Source organism: Oryctolagus cuniculus, chromosome 4 (genome assembly GCF_964237555.1).
Source record: "Oryctolagus cuniculus chromosome 4, mOryCun1.1, whole genome shotgun sequence".
NCBI classification, from domain to species: Eukaryota; Metazoa; Chordata; class Mammalia; order Lagomorpha; family Leporidae; genus Oryctolagus; species Oryctolagus cuniculus.
Genome location: NC_091435.1, coordinates 86,200,222 through 86,223,204, shown reverse-complemented (window position 1 = coordinate 86,223,204; position 22,983 = coordinate 86,200,222). Strand labels below are relative to the sequence as shown.

Below are 22,983 nucleotides of genomic sequence, written 5' to 3'. Positions count from 1 at the left end.
TCATACCATTTTTTCTTTGTTACTAACTTACTATATTTTCTTTGTCACTGACTTAGCATGAACCTCAAGTTTTAACAATACTGTAGTAGATGTCAGAATTTCCTTCCTTTTATGGCTGAATAATATTCCATTGTGCATTGCTGTGGGTTAAGCATCTTCCCTAGTGTTTGTGTATTGGAACTTTAATTGCTCAATATGGTGGTGTTGGGAAATAGTGGCTCTAGTGGAAGATCATGGAGACAGAATCCTCACGGATGGATAAGTGCCTTTCTCACGTGAGTTCTTGTTCCATGGAACTGTATCATTCATCACAAGAGTGAGTGTCGCTCCCCCTCTTCGTGGAGGAACGACACAGGACCCTGCGCTGTTCTTTCGTCTGCTCGGCCCTCCCCGGGTTTGCTGCTGGTTCTTCCCGGGTTGGCTACTATCCCTTCCACCTCCATGGAAGGGCGGTTCCCCCTGGCCGCATTCCCCACTTCCGCAGGGGAGCGGCACACCGCCGGCCGGTTCTCTCGGGGGCTGCACGGGTTCCCTTAGATGTTCCCCATAGATGTTCCTGGTGCATGCCGTCTCTCTCCTCCTTTATAGTCCTCCTCCGCCAATCCTAACTCGGCTGCCCACACGCCGAGTACGCTGCTCTCCTCCAATCAGGAGCAAGTCCTACAGTTTATTAGTTGAACTGGAGGCAGCTGTGCGGAAGCTGTTTACTTCTCTCCCAGCGCCATATTGTGGGAGAGCAGATGCATAGAATAAGTCTTAATTCGAGTAACAGTCTAGTCCGGATTGCTCCCCACAAGTGAGTATTATGAAGCAAGGCTATCTAACATCTGTGCCTCCTTCACCCACCCACTTTTGTTTCCCCAAGATTTATTTATTTATTTGAAAGTCAGAATTACACAGAGAGAGGAGAGGCAGAGAGAGAGAGAGAGGTCTTCCATCTGATGGTTCTCTCCCCAAATGGCCACGATGGCCGGAGCTGCGCCGATCCGAAGCCAGGAGCTAGGAGCTTCTTCCAGGTCTCCCATGTGGGTGTCAGGGGCCCAAGCACTTGGGCCATCTTCTACTGCTTTCCCAAGCCATAGCAGCTAGCTGGATTGGAAGCGGAGCAGCCAGGTCTTGAATCGGCACCCATATGGGATGCCAGTGCTCCAGGCCAGGGTGTTAACACACTGTGTCACAGTGCCAACCTCACCCACCCACTTTCTGTCCACTTTCTGCCATGAGCTGAAGCAGCAAGAGGCCTGGCCAGAAGCTGAGCAGCTCTTGGACTTCATCACCTCCTCAGCCATGGGCCAAATAAACCTGTTTTTCCCATAAATGTTTTGGTCATAGGTATTCTGTTATACCAACAATAAATACACTAAGACCTATGTGTTTACTCTGTTTTGTTTATCCATTAATTTGTGAATGGATACTATTTTGGCTATTGTGAATAATGCTACTATGAGCATAGATATACAAACAATCATCTGACTCCTTGTTTTAATTTTAATAGAGACAGAAAACAGATTCTACCAGCACGTAGAGAGGGACAAGGGCTCCAAGGAAGAATAATGCAATCACTGGGATCACCAGACAAGGTACCATCAGCCAAATGTCTGCACCACAGTGCACCTGCCTGAGCACTCTATCAACTTCCATAGGTAAAACACGGCACTCTGGCTCTGACATCTGAGCAGCTCCTTGGTATTTCTATGCAAAAATGATGATTCTGGAAATCACTCCTGGAATGACTCGTAGATTTTCACCTTATTTGCATATTTATCCACCTGGCAACTCCTTCTGGGACCCCTCCAGGCACTGCCTGGAGCTTTCTCTTTCACCTTTGTTTTTTTAAAAATTTATTTTATTTATTTGAAAGGCCTAGTTATGGTGACAGAGGGGGAGACAGTGAGAGAGTTCGTCCATCACTGGTTCACTCCCCAAATGGCTGCAACGGCTGGGGCTGGACCAGACTGAAGCCAGGAGACAGGAGCTTCTTCTGGGTCTGCCACTTGGGTGCAGGGCCCAAGCACTTGAGTCATCTTCTGCTGCTTTTCCAGGCGCCTTAGCAAGGAACTGGATAGAAAGTGGCATAGCTGAAACTTGAACCGGCGCCCATATGGGATGATGGCGGCACTGCAGGCAGTGGCTTAACCCACTGTGCCATAGCTCTGGACACCTCTCTTTCACTTTTGATTTTTCTTTTGCTTAACAGACATTTCACATTTGTCACAATTCCTCATCTGTCTGCCTAAATCTTCATGGATACGAGACAAAGAACCTAGTGGAGAGAAAAGAGTTGCAACATAAAAAAGCTGTAACATTTATAAAAATTTGACAGCACAGAAAAATCTACAAAAATTTCTTCTGGATGTATTTTCCAACTTGGAATTGTAGAATCATATGATGATTTTATTTCTGACTTTTTAAGGAACTGCCAAAAGAGTTATAGTTCGTTTTTATTTATTTATTTATTTATTTGACAGATAGAGTTAGACAGTGAAGGAGAGAGACAGAGAGAAAGGCCTTCCTTCTGTTGGTTTACCCCCCAAATGGCTGCTACAGCCGGCGCTGCACCTATCCGAAGCCAGGAGCCAGGGGCTTCCTCCTGGTCTCCCACATGAGTGCAGGGCCCAAGCACCTGGGCCATCCTCCACTGCCTTCCCAGGGCACAGCAGAGAGCTGGACTGGAAGAGGAGCAACAGGGACTAGAAACCGGCCCCCATATGGGATGCTGGTGCCGCAGGCAGAGTATTAACCAAGTGAGCCACGGCGCCGGCTCCAAGAGTTATAGTTCTTATTGTTACCATTTATAATTATTATTATTATTGTCATCCTCTAGCTATCACCCCCCCCCCCAAAAAAAAAAAAAAAGAAAAGAAGAAAGCTGGAGCACAATTACATTTCATTGTAGGAATTTTGCAAAAAATTCTCATGGCTCCAAACTGCAGTTCATAATTCAGCTCTGCATTACTTTGGTGTTTCCTTTCAGATTCTAGACCTGTCTGGTTTCCTTTTGTCCTAAAATGGGATGCCTTTGCTTCCCAAAGAACAACAAGTAACCAGTTGTGACTAATTCCCACGGGGGTTTGGCTAAAATGATTCCAGCTGAAACTTCACGTTGGTCTTTGTCCTAAAGAGTTTCAGCTGGTGTCCTGCAACAGGGACCTCTTTTCCCCTAAGGCCACCCCTACTGCCACTACCACTGAGAAACTACTGTCTTTTGCTCTATTATGCAGAATAATTCAATGCCAATTATCCCAGAACTAGCCTGAGGCCTTCCTACTTGTAACTAAAGGCTAACTAATATTTTTCATAAATGAAAAAGCAATATTTCTCTTAATATGAACTCTGCAGCTTCCCTAGAATAAAGAAGCATTTGAGGTCAGATTAAGAAACATTATGTTGCCTCCTTCTAACTGCAAAATAAACTATTTGATTGTTTTGGTGATCTTTAAAATAATTTGGAGAAATGATTCAATATTTTATTCTGTCTTTTAGAAATAAATTCAGAGTATAGAATATATAATTGATCTGTTCCAGAAAATGCAGCAAATCTACCACCAAATCAGAGTAAGGTAATACTTACATGGTCCATAGGCTAACATTTATTTGAATTTTCAGATTAAAAAATATTTAAGTTCTGTTTCTCTATTTCAGTAAAAAAAATATAAATAAAGCACAATAATGCAATCTGTTTTTCTTCTTGTATGTAATTCAGGGTAAAATTACAAGTAAAATATCTGAGGAAGTAAAAATGATTCCTTATACACAGAGTACTTCATTGCTATTACTATTCAATTACAACTAATGGAATAATAATATTTAATTAATACTCTTTAGTACATTATTTATACTTGGTAAAATACAGTATCCACCACTTTAATAAAAGAATGCTTTCCCTTTCACTTTTTTGCAAAAGATGACAGTATTTATAATGTACTGGTATTCATTTGGACACATTATGATCAACTGACTTTCTTCACACGTATTTTCATATGACCTTCTCTTGAGTATTTAGATGAATAATTTTAATTTTTGGTACTGCTCAAAAGCAATCAAAACACAATGTATTTTAAATACGCATTTTAATGAGATTTGCTTTAATAACTTATTCAATGTGAAATGAGTCTACATTTAATTCAGTTAGATAAATAGAAAATGTTTCAAAAAGATGTATTTATTCATTTGAAAGAAATACACAGAGAAAAGAGAGAAGAGGAGAAAGAGAGAGGGAGAGACGGAGAGATCTTCCATCCGCTCCCCTACTTCCCAGATGGTAGCAATGGCCAGGGTTGGGCCAGGCCAAAGCCAGGATCCAGAAGCCTCATCCCATGTGGGTAGTAGGGGACCAAGCATTTGAGTCATCCTCCACTGCTTTTCCCAGGCCAGTACTAGGGAGCTGGAACTTGAACTAGGACCCATATGGGATGCTGGTATTGCAAATTGCACCTTTATCCACAGTACCACAATGCCGCCGACCTCAATAGAAAGTAATTACTTGGATATCTGCACTAGAGAGGATAGTCAAGTACAGAAAAATCATTCTGGGTCTGGCATTGTGGCACAGCGGATTAAAGACATAGCTTGTGATGCCAGCATCTCATATGGGTGCCAGTTCTAGCCCCAGCTGCTTCTCTTCAGATTCAGCTCTCTCCTATGGCCTGGGAAAGCAAAAGATGGCCCAAGTCCTTGGGCCCTGCACCTGCATGGGAGAACTGGAAGAAACTCCTGGCTCCTGGCTTCAAATCAGCGCAGCTCTGGCCATTGTGGCCATCTGGGGAGTGAACCACTGGATGCAAGACCTCTCTCTATGTCTCTACCTCTCTCTGTAACTATCTTTCAAATAAATAAAACAAATCTTTAAAAAAATCATACCTAACCTAACTTACCTAAATGGAAATTTCATGTTGTTCTTTGAAGAATCAGACTGGATGAGACAGGGCTTATGAGGGGGCTTTACAATGCTGTAGAAAATGCATGTTATCTTTTTATTTCATTACTTCACAAAGTTTTTCAACCTGCCAGTATTATGAGGTGAGATGAAACAAACCAGTTCAAATCTTTGCCTTTTGTCCTGAGAAATTCTTGGCCTTCCCTAACCAATGGCTCTTATTGAATTGTTGATATTTGCAGTAGACTGTAAGTAGTCTCATTGGTGTCATATTCAAAACTGCATAAGTAAGCCTATGCAAGTAAGATATAGCTTACTTCAAAGTTACATATCTAATGGGAAAAATAATGCATTCCTTATTTTTTCTCCTAGCAGGGAGCTGCAACTCCCTGCAGGGCCTAAAAGAGAGATCTAACATGATTATTCAGGTTTAAATGTAGCAGAAACCTGCACATTCAACTATACCACTTGACAGCTAAAAGAGGTAAGAACACAACTGAACTTCTTAGTGTGTTAGACCCTCTGAGTGAGGATGCTAACACATCGAGAGGCACACCCCAGACTCAGAGTCCAGACCGGCTGATGCAAAAGCAAGAGGATTTATTCAGCGTCTGGGCAGATGGGCCTCCTGAACTCGGGAGTCCAGAGAGCGCGCCCAGCACAGAGCCACACGGTTTATATACCTGCAGCGACCAATCTGTGAGCTGATCATGTGAAAGGCATGCATCCTCTATCCAATCAGTGAGCTGATCATGTGAAAGGCATGCATCCTCTATCCAATCAGTGAGCTGATCATGTGAAAGGCATGTGTCCTCTATCCAATCAGTGAGCTGATCATGTGAAAGGCATGTGTCCTCTATCCAATCAGTGAGCTGATCATGTGAAAGGCATGTGTCCTCTATCCAATCAGTGAGCTGATCATGTGAAAGGCATGTGTCCTCTATCCAATCAGTGAGCTGATCATGTGAAAGGCATGCGTCCTCTATCCAATCAGCTACGGGATCACATGGGAGGCATGCCCCTCATCGCCATTTTGTTGTTTACTTCTTCAGCAGTTCCTTTCCCTGCCAGAGCCATCTTGTTCACCCTGAGGGGGACGACATCTCTCTCCCTTCGTTACCCTGGAGGGAGAGCAGCGTCTCGCTTCCCACACCGTTATCTGAGTATTAGGAGGCATACAAAATGGGTTAGGTCTTAGCACAGCCAGGCGCAAGTGTCTCAGCTAGCTAAGCATAGGGTCCCTTATTTTTATAGCTGCACCTAATTTTAGCTCTGGGGAAAAAGTTTAGGGCTATAATTTTAAAACTTTAATTTTATTTGGGGCAAAGGTGACTTCTTGTTTTTAATAGCGTTAGCTTAAGTCACTCCATCTCGGTTTGATTTTAAGGTTCTTCAAGTGGAGTTCTCAACTCTTTCTGCTCTGTAATAGATTTCTGCAGTAATACTGAATCAGATGATTTGATTGTGATTTAACTACTTCCTTGAAGAAGCTGGAAAGTTTTCAGCACACACACATGCACACACACACACAAAGGAATAAGAACATGCATACATCATGGAGCAACTAAACGTAAATTCAGGGGCCGGCGCCTTGGTGCAGTAGGTTCAAGTCCCGGCTGCTCCTCTTCTGATCCAGCTCTCTGCTATGGTCTGGGAAAGCAGTGGAAGATGGCCAAGTTCTTGGGCCCCTGCACCCACATGGGAGACTGGAAAGAAGCACCTGGCTCCTGGTTTCAGATCAGCATAGCTCTGGCCAACTGGGGAGTGAACCAACAGAAGGAAGAACTTTCTCTCTGTCTCTTCCTCTCACTGTCTATAACTCTACCTCTCAAATAAATAAATAAGTAAAATCTTTAAAAAATTTAAATTCAGGGGCCAGTGCCGTGGTGCAGTAGGTTAATCCTCCACCTGCGGTGCCGGCATCCCATATGGGTGCCAGATTCTGTCCTGGTTGTCCCTCTTCCAGTCCAGCTCTCTGCTGTGGCCTGGGAAGGCAGTGGAGGATGGCCCAAGTGCGTGGGCCCTGCACCCCATGGGAGACCAGGAGGAAGCACCTGGCTCCTGGCTTCGGATTGGCACAGCGCACCGGCTGTGGTGGCCGTTTGGGGGGTGTACCAATGGAAGGAAGACCTTTCTCTCTGTATCTCTCTCTCTCACTGTCTAACTCTGCCTGTCAAATAAAAAAAAATAAATTAAAAATAAATAAATAAATTTAAAAAATTAAATTCAGACTACAGTACTGGTGTAGATTTTTCTTTCCATCTAATTTTCAGAAATGTTGCAGCTCTTTTGAGTTACAATTTTTTCTCTCTACTGGTTCTTTGTCTCGTGTCTATGAAGATTTAGGGTCATGGACAAAGAAATGTGAGTAATGCTAAGAAAATTTATTAAGTGAAAGAGAAAGCGAAAATGAAAAGAAAGTTCCTGGCAGTGCCAGAGGGGTCCTAGAAGGGGTGGCTGAAAAAGAGAGGTCGCTTCTAGGAGTTTTTATGTTTTTAAATGGGGAACTTTATTTTTGTAGCTACAATGAGGAAAGACTCCAACATCAATCTTTTGCATGTGCTATCTAGTTGTGCCAGTATTATGTGTTGAAAAGATCCTGCCCCCATTGTACACTCTAGGGAGCTTTGTTAAAGATCAGTTGACTGTAGATGTGTGGGTTCATTTCTGAGTTCATAATACTGTGCCAGTGATCTATGTGTCCATCTTTGTGCTGGTACAGCAATATCTTCATTGCTGTTGTTTTGGTAGTACGTTTTGAGCTGAAGAAATGTAAATCCTCCTTTTTGGATTCTTTACAAATTCTATATTAATTTTAGAATGAGTTCATTAATATATCTATAAAGAAGTCAGATGGAATTGTGGTAGAGATTGCTTGAATTGTTAATCAGTTTGAGAGAGTACTGCCTTCTTAACAATGTTAAGTATTCCACGACCATGAGCTAGTTTTCCAGTTGTTTAGATTTTCTTTAATTACTTTTAACAAAGTTTTATTCAACAATGAAAATTAGAAATGTAATTTCCAGAGTGCTAACTTTACATTTCTTTTGCTAAGTATATTCTTAAGTATTTTATTCTTTTTATGCTATTATGAATTAAATGTTCATAATTTCATTTTCCAATTGTTCATTACATGCATATAAAATATAATTTATAGATAGATAGATAGATAGATAGATAGATAGATAGATTTTGTATCCGGAAAGTTTGTTAGACAGTTTCTTAGTTATAAAGTGTTAGTGAATTCTCCAGGATTTTTCTTTCTTTCTTTCTTTCTTTTTTTTTTTTTTTTTTTTTTGACAGGCAGAGTGGACAGTGAGAGAGAGAAACAGAGAGAAAGGTCTTCCTTTGCCGTTGGTTCACCCTCCAATGGCTGCCGCGGCCGGTGCACCGCGCTGATCCAATGGCAGGAGCCAGGTACTTCTCCTGGTCTCCCATGGGGTGCAGGGCCCAAGCACTTGGGCCATCCTCCACTGCACTCCCGGGCCACAGCAGAGAGCTGGCCTGGAAGAGGGGCAACCGGGACAGAATCCGGCGCCCCGACCGGGCCTAGAACCCCGGTGTGCCGGCACCGCAAGGCGGAGGATTAGCCCAGTGAGCCACGGCGCCGGCCTGAATTCTCCAGGATTTTTCATACACAAAATTATTTCACCTGTTAGAAGGGTCATTTCCTATTTTTGAATCAGGCTGCTGTTTATACTTTTCTTTCACAGCTGTCATAGTTACTAGAATCTTCAGCATAACACTGAATAGAAGCAGCAAGGAGTTACATTCTTGACTTATTCCTCATTTGTAAAGAAAGCATTTAGTCTGTCATCATTGTACATGATGTGAATTCCTCACACATGATATTTATCCAGTTGTGAAAGTTTGTAGTTTTATGCATTTTTTTAATCATGAAGGCAGTGTTGCATTTTATTAAACACTTTTACAGTGTCTATACAGATCATCATGTGTTTTTTCATGTGTTTGCTTTGGTTTGTTTTTAATGCTATTATTTCTAGATATTAAACCAACTTTGAATTTCTGGAATAAGTCTCACTTAGTAATGGCATGCAATTCTTTTTAAATGTTGCTGGATTTGGTATGTTAGTATTTTCTTGAGAACTTTTTCCTCTATATTCGCATGAGATACTGTTGTGTAGCTTTCCTTTTGTGTGGCCTTTTTAAAATTTGGGTATCAGAGTAATAATGGTCACATAAAATAAGTTAGAAAGTGTCCCTTCTCACTCTAATTTGTGAGGAATTGGTATTAATTCTTTGAATGTTTGGGTAGAATTCAGCAGTGGCTCCATTGGGCCTAAGCTTTTTCTGGTTTGTTTGGCCAACTAATCCAAACTCTTCAGGATGAATGTTTCTGTTGAGTCTATTTTAGTCATTGGTGTTGTTCTAGGTACACATATTTTTTGTCTAGCTATTTAATTTTTTATTGTACAATTACTCAGTATTCTTTCATAATCTATTTTGGGGGAGTAATGTCAGTTGATATATCCTCTCTTTCACTTCTGATTCTGGCAATTTGAGCTTTCTTTTTTTGTTCATCAGACTTGGTAAAAGTTTGTCGATTTTGTTCATCTTTTTAAAGGACTTTTGGTTTAATTTCTTTTATCTAGTATGTTCTCATTTTATGTTATCACTCTCCACTCTAATCCTTGTTATTTCATCTCTGCTTGTTTTATGTTTAATTAGCTCTTCCTTTACCTGTGTCTTAAGATGGAAGGCTAGGTTATTGATTTACAATAATAAATTTCATGGGAGTACTGCTTTAGTTACATACTATAAGCTTTAGTGTGTTATATCTTCATTTCCATCTTGATTTCTCTTTGGAATTTCTTTATTAACTCATTGGCTATTTAGGAATATGTTTAATCTTCATATTTGTGAGTTTCTTCCAATTTTCCTTTAGTGACTTAGTAAATTCGTTTCATTGTTTCATTGTTACAAAAGAATATGCTTTATTATTTATATTTTTTTAGGTTTATTGAGACTTTATTTCATAGTTTGACATGTGACTGGTCTTAGAGAAAGTTCCATGTGTACTTGAGATGAATAGATATTCTGTTGTTGAGTGAAAAAATTTGTAAATGGCTATTAGGAATAGTTTTGTTATAGTTTTTTTCTTTTTTATTTATTTATTTTTTTGACAGGCAGAGTGGACAGTGAGAGAGAGACAGAGAGGAAGGTCTTCCTTTTTTTTCCATTGGTTCACCCCCAATGGCCGCTGCAGCCGGCGCACCGCGCTGATCCAAAGCAAGGAGCCAGGTGCTTCCCCTGGTCTCCCATGTGGGTGCAGAGCCCAAGGACTTGGGTCATCCTCCACTGCACTCCCGGGCCAGAGCAGAGAGCTGGACAGGAAGAGGAGCGACGGGGACAGAATCCGGCGCCTCGACTGGGACCAGAACCCGGTGTGCCAGCGCCTATTGAGCCATGGCGCCAGCCTATAGTTCTTTTCAATGCTAATCTCTTGTCTAGGTTTATCTGTCATCTGTTATTAAAAATTGAGAATTGAAGTCTCCAACTCAGTTTTGAATTTTCTCTTTTTCCCTTCATTTCTGTTAGATTTTTTTAACTGGCATGCTCTGTTATAAGCTACATATATACTTGTTATAACTTCCTCTCAACTGATCCCTTTATTATTACCAAATATCTGTGTTTATCTTTAATAAACAGTACTTTGATGTGGGATGTGGATAACGACCACTAAGCCAAATGATCTCCCCTAAAATTGCTTTTTAAATCTACAGTAGAAGAAAACAGGAAAATATACATTATACTATATTTTGTAATTACACAATCACCTTTAGCAGCACTCATAGTTTTGTGTGTCTGTGTATATGTGTGTAGAATTGAATAAAGAATATCTGGAGGCATTTACTTTCATTGTATAAACTTCCTTAAGCAATTCTTGTGAGGAAGGAAGGTTTGATGGTAACAAGTTCAGTGCTGTTTTTCTAGGAAACTCTTTATATTGCTTTCACACTTTGAATGACAGCTTTGCCAGGTACAGGATTCCTGATTTACCATTTTTTCCTTAAGTAGTTTTATTAGCTGGGATGGGTGGGATTGTAAGGAGAAGAGGCACAGATTGGTGCCTCCTCACACGGGCCACCAAATGTACAGAAAAGCTGTGCAGAACAGAGAGGAGACAGAATACGGACTCGCAGTCAGACCAAGTTTATTCTGAGAAAATAAACTTGCAGAGGTTGATCAACTGCCAGCGTGTACACAGAATGAAAGAACACTTGGTAAAGGGCCCTTGGCAGGCTGGGCCTTTTTATAGCTTGGGTAGGCGGAGGTGAGCATCTCTATACGGGTTCTTCAGGTTTGGCCCTGTGGCTTCCAAACCTGGGGGAGGGGGGCAACACAAGAGGAGAATCTGAGCTGATCTCTTGAAGGAAGGCAGGGGAACCAGAACCTAAAATGACTGAGGCTTACGTCCTTGTTCCATCAGGGATAGGTTCTTGTCTAAACACAAGAAAGAATTCAGAAGTGCGACAGAGAGCAGTGGTAAGCAAGGTAGCAAGGTTTATTGGGGGTAGGGCATCCTTCACAGCAGATGGGACAGAATCCAAGAAAGAGCGTCCAGTCACTCAGTCTGCGGACAGCAAAGTTACAGGGTTTAATGGAGAGAATACACCTGGCAGGTCAGGCAGGCAGCTGAGAAAGTGATTGAGTTCTTCCCGCCATTTCTCTTTCTCCTCCTCCTCCTCCAGGACTAAGGGTTTGCTGAGTGTGAATTAGGTGAAATTTCTCCCAAGGGATTACTACTCAGTGCTCTCAGACTGGGCAGCCCATCCAGCAGTACCAGCCGCAGGAGCTTGATACCTCATTTGGTACAGAGGAGAGAGAATTCTCCTGGAGAGCTTGCCCTGGGGGAGGGCTGAGACCTGTGACGTTCTCAGGGTCTGGGCGGGACTTTGCAGTGTAAACTACTGGTTACCTCTGAGGCTGTTGCCTTCCTCTCCGAAGAAACTTCTGTTTTCCTCAGGCCCCTGTCATGCACATAGGCTGATTTCTAACTTCCTACCTAACATTTTCAGTATGTTATCCCACCACTGACCTCCGGGCTCCATTGTGGGTGCTGGGAACTTGGTTGCTAATCTTACTGGAGTCCACGTTCTAAGTGTCATGTCATTTTATTTTCTCTTGCTACTTTTAATATTTTTTCCTTGTCTGGCTTCCAGCACGTTTACAATGATGTTCTCCTTTGCCAATTGCTTTGCGCTTTGTACTACTTAGAATTATTTGAGCTTCCTAGATATATAGATTTAAAAAAAAAAAAATTTGGAAAGTTTTCAGTCATTTCTTGAAATTTTTTTCTTCTTATTCGTCTTTTCTTCTAGTATTCTCAGTATGTATATGTCGGTGTGTTTAATAGCACCCCACACCCCTCTAAGGCCCTGCTTACTTTTACTCATTCTTGTTTCTTCAGATTTTCATGTTTTTAAATCAATCTATCTTGAAATTCACAAATTCTTTCTTCCACCAGGTAGAATCTACTATTGAGCCTGAACCATGAACAACAAAGGATTTCCTTCCCCTTGTTTAACAACAACTTCTCATGACTTGTACATACCTGTTGCATAGTAACTTACAATCCCATAATTGTTGTTTTCGCAAATGAATCAGAAGAATTCTCTTTCAAGGACCCCTGATATAATTGGACAGAGCCCACTTCACCCAGCCTTGTAACTGGAGCCTGGGCAGATCAACTCAGATTGGTGGACAGAGTTACCTTATGATTGATTATCATGTTCAATAATACATTTCAGATGATATTTCAGGAGCCATCTTTGAACGTCCAATGCACATAAAGACAAGATTTGCCAAGGACCCTGCTCAGAGGACCCTCCCCGTCCCTTTACTCTGCACCTATCATGTTCTGTTGCTTTGTTTCACCGAGTTCTGCAACCTACCGCACTCAATAAATTCCCAAATGTTGTATGGAAAGATTGACATAGACCTCAAAGTGAGTTGCCCATTTCTCCTACTGGCCTGTAGTTAAAAAATAACTGTCCCCTTTCTCAGAAGGTAAATTCAGTGGTTTTATAACTAAGAGGGGTGCGTGAGCAGGGAGCCCTGGCCAGTAATGAGCCCCTCTGGTGAGTTTTTTATTTCTAATAATTTCTATGTCTTATTAACATAATCTTTTATAAAAAAAAAATCTGAAAGATAGAGTGACAGTGAGAGAGGGATTGATTTTCCATTCAATGGTTCATTCCCCAAATGCCCTCAACAGCTGTGGCTGAGCCAAGTCAAAGCCAAAGCCAGGAATTCCATTTAGGTCACCAGTAAGTTGCCTATCTGCTGCCTTCCTAGTTGCCTTTTCAGGAAGCTGGATCAGAAGCAGAGTAGCTGGAACTTGAACTGCCACTCCATTATTGGATGTGGGTGTCCCAGCAAAGGCTTAACCCACTGTACCACAACACCTGCCCCTAATGATGTATTCTATTTGATATGCTGTCATCACACCTTTCTTTACTCCTTTAATCTTGCTTCCCATTAGTACTGTGAACATATTTATGATGGCTACTTTGAAATTATTTTCTGTTAATCTAACATCCAGTTACTTTGATGGAAATTTCTGTTGCCTATTTTTGTTTTTCTCAGATATATGCATAGTATTTTCCTGTTTCTTTGTATGCCTTATACTTTTTCATGGAAATTGCACATTTTAGGTAATATACTGTAATTCTGAGCACTGTCCCATCATCTGAGGCTTGTTATGGTTATCTATTTACTTGTTTAGTGACTGCCTATATTAGTAAAATCTCAGGGGTGTAGGTTTGAACATGCCTGCAGTCATCTTGGAACGATAGTGATACTTTTAGGGGTGCTTCCGCTCTTCCCATGCTCACACTTAGCTGTCACTCTCCACTGACCACACCCAGCAGTCATTTGCCTACTGAGTGTTCTATTGTTTCCAGCAATGCTCTAGGCATAAATTCCTCTACAAATCACTAAAATCAAATTATGGTTCATTTGACAGAAGAGTTCCTAATATGTTCAATGTGTGTCCTTACCCCAGGAAGGTTCCTCACAGAGTTCTTGTTTCATGGTTCTCTCCTGCAAATGTCTGGCCTACAGTATAGCCTAGATCTTCAGCTATCTCCTTCCTGTGGTCTTTCACTCCAACATTTACTGTTCCTCAAAGTGCCTTTATGTTGAAACTTCTTTACATATGATTGCAAATGAAGTCAGTTATGGGGAAGAGACTAACAATCGTTTCTTGCTTGGTTTGTTTCCCCTGCCCCAGGCAAAAAAAAAAAAAAAAAATGAAAGGAAAAGAATATCTCAGAGCCAGGGCTCTGAACGTGCAGATGGGGCAATGACAGCTCTTCCTTGGCTGACATTTTTACTCACGGAGCCGAATACTGAGTGGAAGGGAAATTAGGTCAGCAGCTGGGGGTCCCCAGGCTTGCCATTCTTGGCATGAAACCAACACCTCCAACAGAAGGAAGGGCTTTCAGGGCTCCAGTCACTACAGATGCAGCACTCAAGCTGGAGTCTCACTTCCACTCCTGGAGTCAGGTGGAGCGAGGAAGGCCCCACTTTTGACCACATTTATTTGTGATTTCTCCTCAATAGCTGGTAGCTGGAGGCAGGATGACAACTAAAGCCCTGCTCCTCCCAAAAAGAAAGCCTTCCAGCTGGGAGTCGGGAAGAGAAGGAGCCGTGTCTTCCTAGGTGCAGCGGTCTAGAGTGGAGTCTCTACCTGGTTCTATGGGAAGGGTAGAAGAAAGGGATGGTTTTGTTCCAATACCACACACTCCGACTTTCTTACCTCTGGTTCATAGATTTCCTAAAGCGGATACTTCTTAGTTTGCTGTTGGCTTTTCTGATTGTTTCCCAGATGCATTAAAATTTTGTTTGAGCAAAATAACTCACACAGGCTTCACCAGCAAATAGGTCACCGGAGTGCCTGCCACTCTCACCAGAAGTCCATGTCCTCAAAACACTCTGCAGCAGAGGTATGTCAGGATGTCCTGAAACACACGACAATGACAAAGACCTCAGGAATGTGCTGGGGTTTAAATCTGATGATTTGCTTTAGACCCAAACAAGTGCCCGCTGAGGTTTATGGCCAGCAGCAGTCAATTTACAAGTCAAGTGCAATGTGGATGACTTGTGTGATTCATTATCATAGTACAGAAAGTAGTAGATTAGTACAGAAAATAACTTTGGCAGGCATTTAAGGAAGAACAAACCTCCTACAACGTACCTATCTTGGAGTGTACTGAAAACAAACAGTTTCTATCTTTCTCTTTGTTGGATTCCAATTCAGTTAACTTTGGAGTTTTTATTATGAATTTGTTTATTATTTAAATTCTATAAGATTTTTTATTCTTAGATTTTAAGCAATGATGAATTTGTTTATTATTTAAATTCTATAAGATTTTTTATTCTTAGATTTTAAGCAATGAAGAATATTATGATAAAATGGTCCTTTTCTCAAGCGATTGAGAGAACAATCCTAAATGTAAATGCATACAATAATAGAAATTTAAGTTGGTTAATTTTGGACTAATCATCTTAATTAGGGCTAGGAAAAGAATTGAATCTCCAACTTTGATTTTAACTGGTAACTTTGATTCTTTTTTTCGGCGCCGCGGCTCACTAGGCTAATCCTCCGCCTCGCGGCGCCGGCACACCGGGTTCTAGTCCCGGTCGGGGCGCCGGATTCTGTCCCGGTTGCCCTCTTCCAGGCCAGCTCTCTGCTGTGGCCAGGGAGTGCAGTGGAGGATGGCCCAAGTGCTTGGGCCCTGCACCCCATGGGAGACCAGGAGAAGTACCTGGCTCCTGCCATCGGATCAGTGCGGTGCTCTGGCCGCAGCGCACTGGCCACGGCAGCCATTGGAGGGTGAACCAATGGCAAAAAAAAGAAAACCTTTCTCTCTGTCTCTCTCTCTCACTGTCCACTCTGCCTGTCAAAAAAAAAAAAAAAGTGGGATAAAACTTCTTTTCTCTATTTCATTGAGAAGCTAAAAATGGGAATTGAATTAATTATGGAATTTCTCTGTAGTTGAGCTCCTAATCTACAGTGAAATGTCCACAAAACAGAGATGAATACAGAAAATTTCCAGGTGATCTTTGTATCAAATAGGATTTGTTCTGGTTGGACATAAAAGGAAAACTGAAACATCTACTTACATATTCAGGACTTACTCTTCTAATGTAAAAAGATAGAGTAGGCTGTTCAGCAGTGATATGAATACTCCAAAAATTATTAGGACCTCAGGCTCCATCCTTCCTTTTTGATATGACTGATTTCTCCCCTTGAGGTTACCTCATGGTCCATATAACCACTAGAGCTCCAGCCATTATGCCTGTATCTCACACGACAGAGATGAAAAAGCAGGAACAAAGGATTTGCCTCACAGTTGTATGAAATTCTTTTCTAGGGAATACCACAAAATTATTCTATGGTAATCTTTCCATTTTTACCTCATTACTTAAAACATTCCTATTTGGCCTTATAGAGCATTAAGGGAAGCAGGCAATTATAAGTTTTTGATGTATATATTGTCAGCTCAAATAAAGGCAGGAGCTTTTTTCTAAGAAATGGAGAAATAATTTTTGATGGACAGTGAGTCACTATATAATTTAATGAAATGGGGCCGGCGCCGCAGCTCACTAGGCTAATCCTCCACCTTGGGGCACTGGCACACCGGGTTCTAGTCCCGGTCGGGGCAACGGATTCTGTCCCAGGTGCCCTCTTCCAGGCCAGCTCTCTGTTGTGGCCAGGGAGTGCAGTGGAGGATGGCCCAAGTGCTTGGGCCCTGCACCCCATGGGAGACCAGGATAAGCACCTGGCTCCTGCCATCAGATCAGCGCAGTGCGCCGGCCGCAGCGCGCCGGCTGCAGCGGCCATTGGAGGGTGAACCAACGGCAAAGGAAGACCTTTCTATCTCTCTCTCTCACTGTCCACTCTGCCTGTCAAAAAAAAAATTAATGAAATGTGGCATAGTAGGTTAAGCCACTGCCTGTAGCACTAGCAACCCATAGAGGCTCTGATTCGAGTCCTGGCTGCTCCACTTCCAATACAGCTCCCTACTAATATGCCTGAAAAAGCAGTGGAAAATTACCTAAATGACTGGACCCTTGCACCCATGTGGGAGACCCAGAATAAGGTTCTGGCTCCTGGCTTCAGTCTGGAATAGCCCCTGCTGTTGCAACCATTATGGGAGTGAACCAGCAGAAGGATTTCTCTCTCTCTTTCTCCCCCTCTTTATATGTATAACTCTGTCTTTCAAATAAATAAAATAAATAATTTTTAAAAACATGATGGAAAACAGGTTATCATTCATATCTTTCTTTCTATCAACCTCAATTTATTGAAGTTGATTATAGAAAGAAATCATATAGATTAAATACATACATACATTTTTCATTTTTTAAAAAAATTTATTCATTTTATTTGAAAGTCAGAGTTTCACACAGAGGAGAGGCAGAGAGAGAGACAGAGAGAAAGGTCTTCCATCCATTGGTTCACTCCCCAATTGGCCACAATGGCCGGAGCTGCACTAATCTGAAGCCAGGAGCCAGGGGCTTCCTCCAGGTCTCCCACATGGGTTCAGGGCCCCAAGGACTTGGGCCGTCTTACACTGATTTCCCAGGCCATAGCAAGGAGCAGGATCATAAGTGGAGCAGCTGGGTCGAAAGCTGGTGCCCATATGGGATGCCAGCACTGCAGGCAATGGCCCTACCAGCTATGCCACAACACTGGCCCCTACATACATTTTTTAAACCTGAATAACTCTCTCAATTATAATGGAAATTTTAGCTGTTATTCAAATTGTGTGACTTAATTTTCCTCAACTGTAAAATGTGCTTGCTATGGGGAATAGATAGAAATAAATGAGGCAGAGATTTTTTTCCATAATTTCTTTCTGTAGCCCTGCACTTTAACTGTATACCTTTAAATGCCACCCCATACAGCCACTTTCCCATGATGCACCTGCATCTCTTCCAGAACTGGGAAGGAGAAGATGCCATGATGGACAGGTAGGTGTGAGCTGAGCTCCACCTGGAGATGCCATGAAGCACTCAGGAAATCTCCTGCACATTAAACCCTGCCCAGACTCTACCTCATGTTTATGTCCAGTTAGAGTACCACATCTTATCCCATAAAGGGGACTGCTGGACTATGGAGAGCCCTTCCTCTTGTCTTCTCTCATGTTCTCGCCTCATGGACCACTCTCTGCCCTTTTAAGGGAAGTATCTCTCTGTGATAGAATGAGAAGGCCATGCCAAGATGGCTGCTGGCAACAGAAACTGCCTGGCAACAGGCTGTGATTGGATGGCTTTGGAAACCATATGACAATGGAGCCTGACTGGCAACAGGCTGTGATTGGATGGCTTCAGAAACTGCCTGGCAACAGTTTGGTTGGTGATTGGTTAGGGCATAGACCACCCCATGACCAGATTGGCTACTTTGGCTATATAAGCTGCTTTAGCAACTGAAATAAATGAGTTTGAGGGCTTCTCACCTCTGGCCTGCTTTCACCCGACTCTCGGGGTCTGTGTGATGACTCCACACCTCTTGCCCCCACCACACTCCTCCTCTCACAACGAATCGACAGCAACATCTGGCATGCCAACATGACTGAGAGAGAGACAACATGTTGGACTGGTGTGGTCCCCTCCTTGATTTCGGCTACTTGGCCCTTGGTGTTTTGTGTGCTGTTTGGTTCTGTGAGGGTGAACACAGAACCCCCTCCTAAGCCCCTTTCCTTGTCCTTGTCCTTGGTCTGAGTGACTCCAGGTTAGGCACACACTGCCCAGAAGCATAACGCTGCTTCTCGGCTCCTCCTTTTACTTTCAGTTCGCCCAGCAAATTCACATAAGGGACTGATCATCCCAGAATTTGGAACCAAGTCATCTTCCCTCTCGAGAGAGGTGATGCTCCAGAGACACCGTGTGGGCATATAGCCTTGACCTAAAGAATCAAGGAAGTCGCCACTAAGCACAGGACATACGTCTGATCTGCTACACCACTGTCTGTTCGTCTAACATAGGGAACCCCCTGCATAATGCCATCAGCCGCTGAGGAGCTAGGAATTTGTTTTGTTATGGCAGCAGTGCTGTGCATGTCTTTCCTTTGGCTAGAGTTGGCATGGCACACCACTCTTAAACACTTACACATGGGAAAGATACTCCCCTCTCAGAAGCGCACACAGATTACCAAACATAATGAATCTGTGAGTGTTAAGAGCCTGTCACTCCAGGAGTCTGCCTCACACAACAGTTGATGACTTAGGGAGAAAGAACTCTGACAGTGAAAATGACATGACAGCAAACAATGTAGCAAACGATGTAGGAAACAATGCAGCAAGTGATGCAGAAAACAAGGTAGCAAACAATGTAGCAATGCCTAGTCAGCCACCCCCCAAATACTTGTGGGGTAAACACAGACCACCTCCAGGCAATAACCCACAAGAGGTCATCCCATCTACACCCTGTGAGGATCCCCACATTTGTGGCAGTTCTCAGGCACCCCAGCCTCTCAGGGCAGCTGCTAGACTCCATCCCACCCGCATGTTTGCCGTTAATGTTGAAGTGAACACAGAATTCAGGCCCTGGATTCCAACACCCGTAGAAAGGCTTCTGCTAACCAAGGGTCAAGGATATGCTTATGTCTTTCCAGAGAATGCAGGACAGCCCATTTGGGTATCAGCCAGAAACATCAAGCCTGCAACTGACAGTCAACCAGAACCAGCTGAACAAGACTGAGAGTCCGCCTTGTTAGCATATGCACCTGCCCTATCATCCTACCCTGAGAGACTGCCCATAGCCACATCCGCTACTGTTTTATACCCTACTAGCTCTGGTCAGCCACTCAAATGGCCCACAGCCTGTGTGCAGTCATGTCATTCCTGATTACCATTGTTTCTCATTCCTACCCCTATCTGAGCAAGCACTCCTGTGGTGTCCCATTTTGAGCGCTGGTTAGTCAATGATGGGTAAGATCCCCTGGGGGACAACCTAAGACAGGCACAGCTGCATATGAGATCACATGGAAACAGGGTCAACAATGGTATTGCCAAGAATTATGCCTCCCATTGCTCAAAAATAAATGAAAAGGGGGAAATGTAATGGAATGAGAAGGCCATGCCAAGATGGCCACTGGCAACAGAAACTGCCTGGCAGCAAGCTGTGATTGGATGGCTTCAGAAACTTCCTGGCAACAGGCTGTGATTGGTTAGTGCATAGACCACCCCTTGACCAGATTGGCTGCCTTGGCTATATAAGCTGCTATAGCAACTGAAATATATGAGTCTGAGGGCTGCTCACCTCTGGCCTGCTTTCACCTGACTCCCGGGGTCTGTGTGGTGACTCCGTGCCTCTTGCCCCCACCACGCTCCTCCTCTCAGAATGAATCCACAGCAACATCTCTCCTTGTGGGGTTATCAGCATTCATGCCTGAATGAATACTTACTCCATATGTTAAATAAATCCTGCTCTCATTTATGCAGTTATGCCTCTGCTTTGAATTCTGATCTTACATGGGGGTAAGGATTTGGAATAAAAATTGGAATGAAAACACATTCCTACAGCAGAACCTCCATCAAAGGACTGCCACTGGTTAACAGAATGTAGGAGAATTCCTGAGGATTGTGTAGCATGCTGTGACCACCTCATAAGAGTTAGCTGTTACTATGCTTCTCTAAACAGTTTTCTTTATCATTTACCCAGCAAAATTTTAGTGTCTTTAACCAAAATAATCTTATCATCCTACTCTAAGCAGATTAAGACTACATATTCTGTTACATGCCCAATGACATAACCACCTTATTGCATAAATTCTGTAACCAAGAATGTCTACAGGTTAATCATATCTCTAATAGGTACACAGATATTTCTAGGACATGAATTTTATTTACCTATAGGCAAATAAAATGCCCAACAGATCCTATGTGACTAAACTGAATGCTATTGTTTGGATGTGGTGTATCCTCTCCAAAACCCATGTGGAAATTGAATGCCCAAGGTAAGTGTGTTGTGAGGTGGTGCAACCCTGAAGAGGTGTTTGGGCCTCATGATCATCTTGCTCATCAGGGATTCGTGTACTATAACAGGGTTAGTACACCAATGGGACTGAGTGAGCTCTGGTTCTCAAGGACATACTGGCTTAGTTACTGCAAGAGTGTTTTGTTGGAAAGTGAGGCCACCCCTCATGTTTTCACTCTTTCACACTTGCTTTCTCTTCACTTTTCTCCCTTGACAGGAAGCACCAGAAGCCCTCACAAGAAGGCAGTGCTGTGCTCTTGGACTTCCCGGCTTTCAGAACTGTGAGCCAGAGGCTCAGGTATTCTGTGGCAGCAACATAAAGCATGCAATGATGCTGAGTATAGACATGTGATCTGACAAATGGATCATGTGAGGATCCAGCAGGCTAACCCCAAGACCTGGTGGAATTTTTATTTCCCTGGCAAATAGTTAAATCCAACCCTGCCAGTATTCTGCTACCCCAGTATTCAGCATTCATTTTTATGAGTGACCAACTTGGAATATTCCAACCTATCAAAATAACACATTGTGGATGAGCAGTTTCTGTCAACAATTTCCAACTGGGCTTTCTACATGTCCAATTCTTCCCTTCCTCATCATGGTCAACTATTGCCACTGTGGCTTTCTGCACCTCCAACACCACCGCCTCCCAGCAAGTACCTTCAAAGTGTCCTTGCCTGCTTCCCAAGTGGACTGAAATCCTACTTCAGAACCCACAATGCTGTCCTCCTGAAATAAAAGTCTTTTCTGCCTTGACTGTTCATCTCCATGCCTTCTTTGGACCAGGATCCTAACCTTAACAAATGGCACAGTGGTGACAAGTTGTCAATGTGCTTTGAAAGGGAACTAAGCAGGGAAGGTCCCAGGCTATCCGTGTTAGAGGCTGGTCTTTCACCTGGATAATATATGTCTCTGGTATTGGACTTGGTCTTCCTAAAGAAATTCCTGTATTTTTGCCTTTGTAATTAATTTGTTCTTCCTGAAGAGAACAACTGTGGGAAAGGCCAAGGGGCAGGGCAAGATGGCGTTATAGCAGCAGGATATTCTGATGCCCACTCAACATTGCTATTCAATAGAGTCCTAGAAGTTTTAGCCAGAGCCATTAGGCAAGAAAGAAATCAAAGGGATACAAATTGGGAAGGAGGAAGTCGAATTATCCCTATTTGCAGATGACATGATTCTATCTATCAGGGATCCAAAAGACTCCACTATAGAGACTACTGGAACTCATAGAAAAGTTTGGTAAAATAACAGGATACAAAGTCAATACACAGAAATCAACACCCTTTGTATACAGACTGAGAAAGAACTTCTGAGATCAATCCCATTCACAATAGCCACAAAAACAATCAAGTACCTTGAAATAAATTTAACCAAGGATGTCAAAGATCTCTACAATGAGAATTACAAAATGTTAAAGAAAGAAACAGAAGATACAAAAAATGTGGAAAAATCTGCCATGTTCATGGATTTGAAGAACGAATATCATCAAAATGTCCATTCTTTCTAAAGCAATGTACAGATTCAATGATATACCAATCAAAATACCAGACATTCTTCCCAGATCTAGAAAAATTGATGCTGAAATTCATATGGAGGAACAGGAGACCTCAAATAGCTAAAGCAATCTTATATAACCAAAACAAAGCTGGATGCATCACAATACTAGACTTCAGGACATACTACAGGAGAGTTATAATCAAAACAGCCTGGTACTGGTACAAAAATAGATGGATAGACCAATCGAATGGAGTAGAAACCCTGGAAATCAATCCAAACAACCAACTTATATTTGAAAAAGGAGCTAAAACTAATCCCTGGAGCAGGGACAGTCTCTTCAACAAATGGTGCTGGGAAGACTGGATTTCCACATGTAGAAGTAGGAAGCAAGACCCCTACCTTATACCCTACACAAAAATACACTCAACATGGATTAAAGATCTAAATCTACACCATGACATCATCAAATTAATTAAGAATGTTGGGGAAACCTGCAAGACATTGGCACAGGTGAAGAATTCCTGGAAAAGACCCCAGAGGCACAGGTAGTCAAAGCCAAAATGAACAAATAGGATTACCTCAAATTGAGAAGTTTC

General features: G+C 42.5%; 1 long non-coding RNA gene across 1 annotated transcript in view; it reads right to left on the bottom strand.

The window, feature by feature from the left end:
* Nucleotides 1-1,031: 1,031 nt before the first annotated feature.
* LOC127482924 (uncharacterized) overlaps nucleotides 1,032-22,983 on the bottom strand; it is a 39,109-nt gene continuing 17,157 nt past the window's right edge. Inside the window, exons 2-3 of the long non-coding RNA XR_007908850.2 lie at nucleotides 14,661-14,862; nucleotides 1,032-2,263 (exon numbers count right to left, since the gene is read on the bottom strand). This is a non-coding gene — a long non-coding RNA (uncharacterized lncRNA). The remainder of the gene's footprint in view (nucleotides 2,264-14,660; nucleotides 14,863-22,983) is intronic.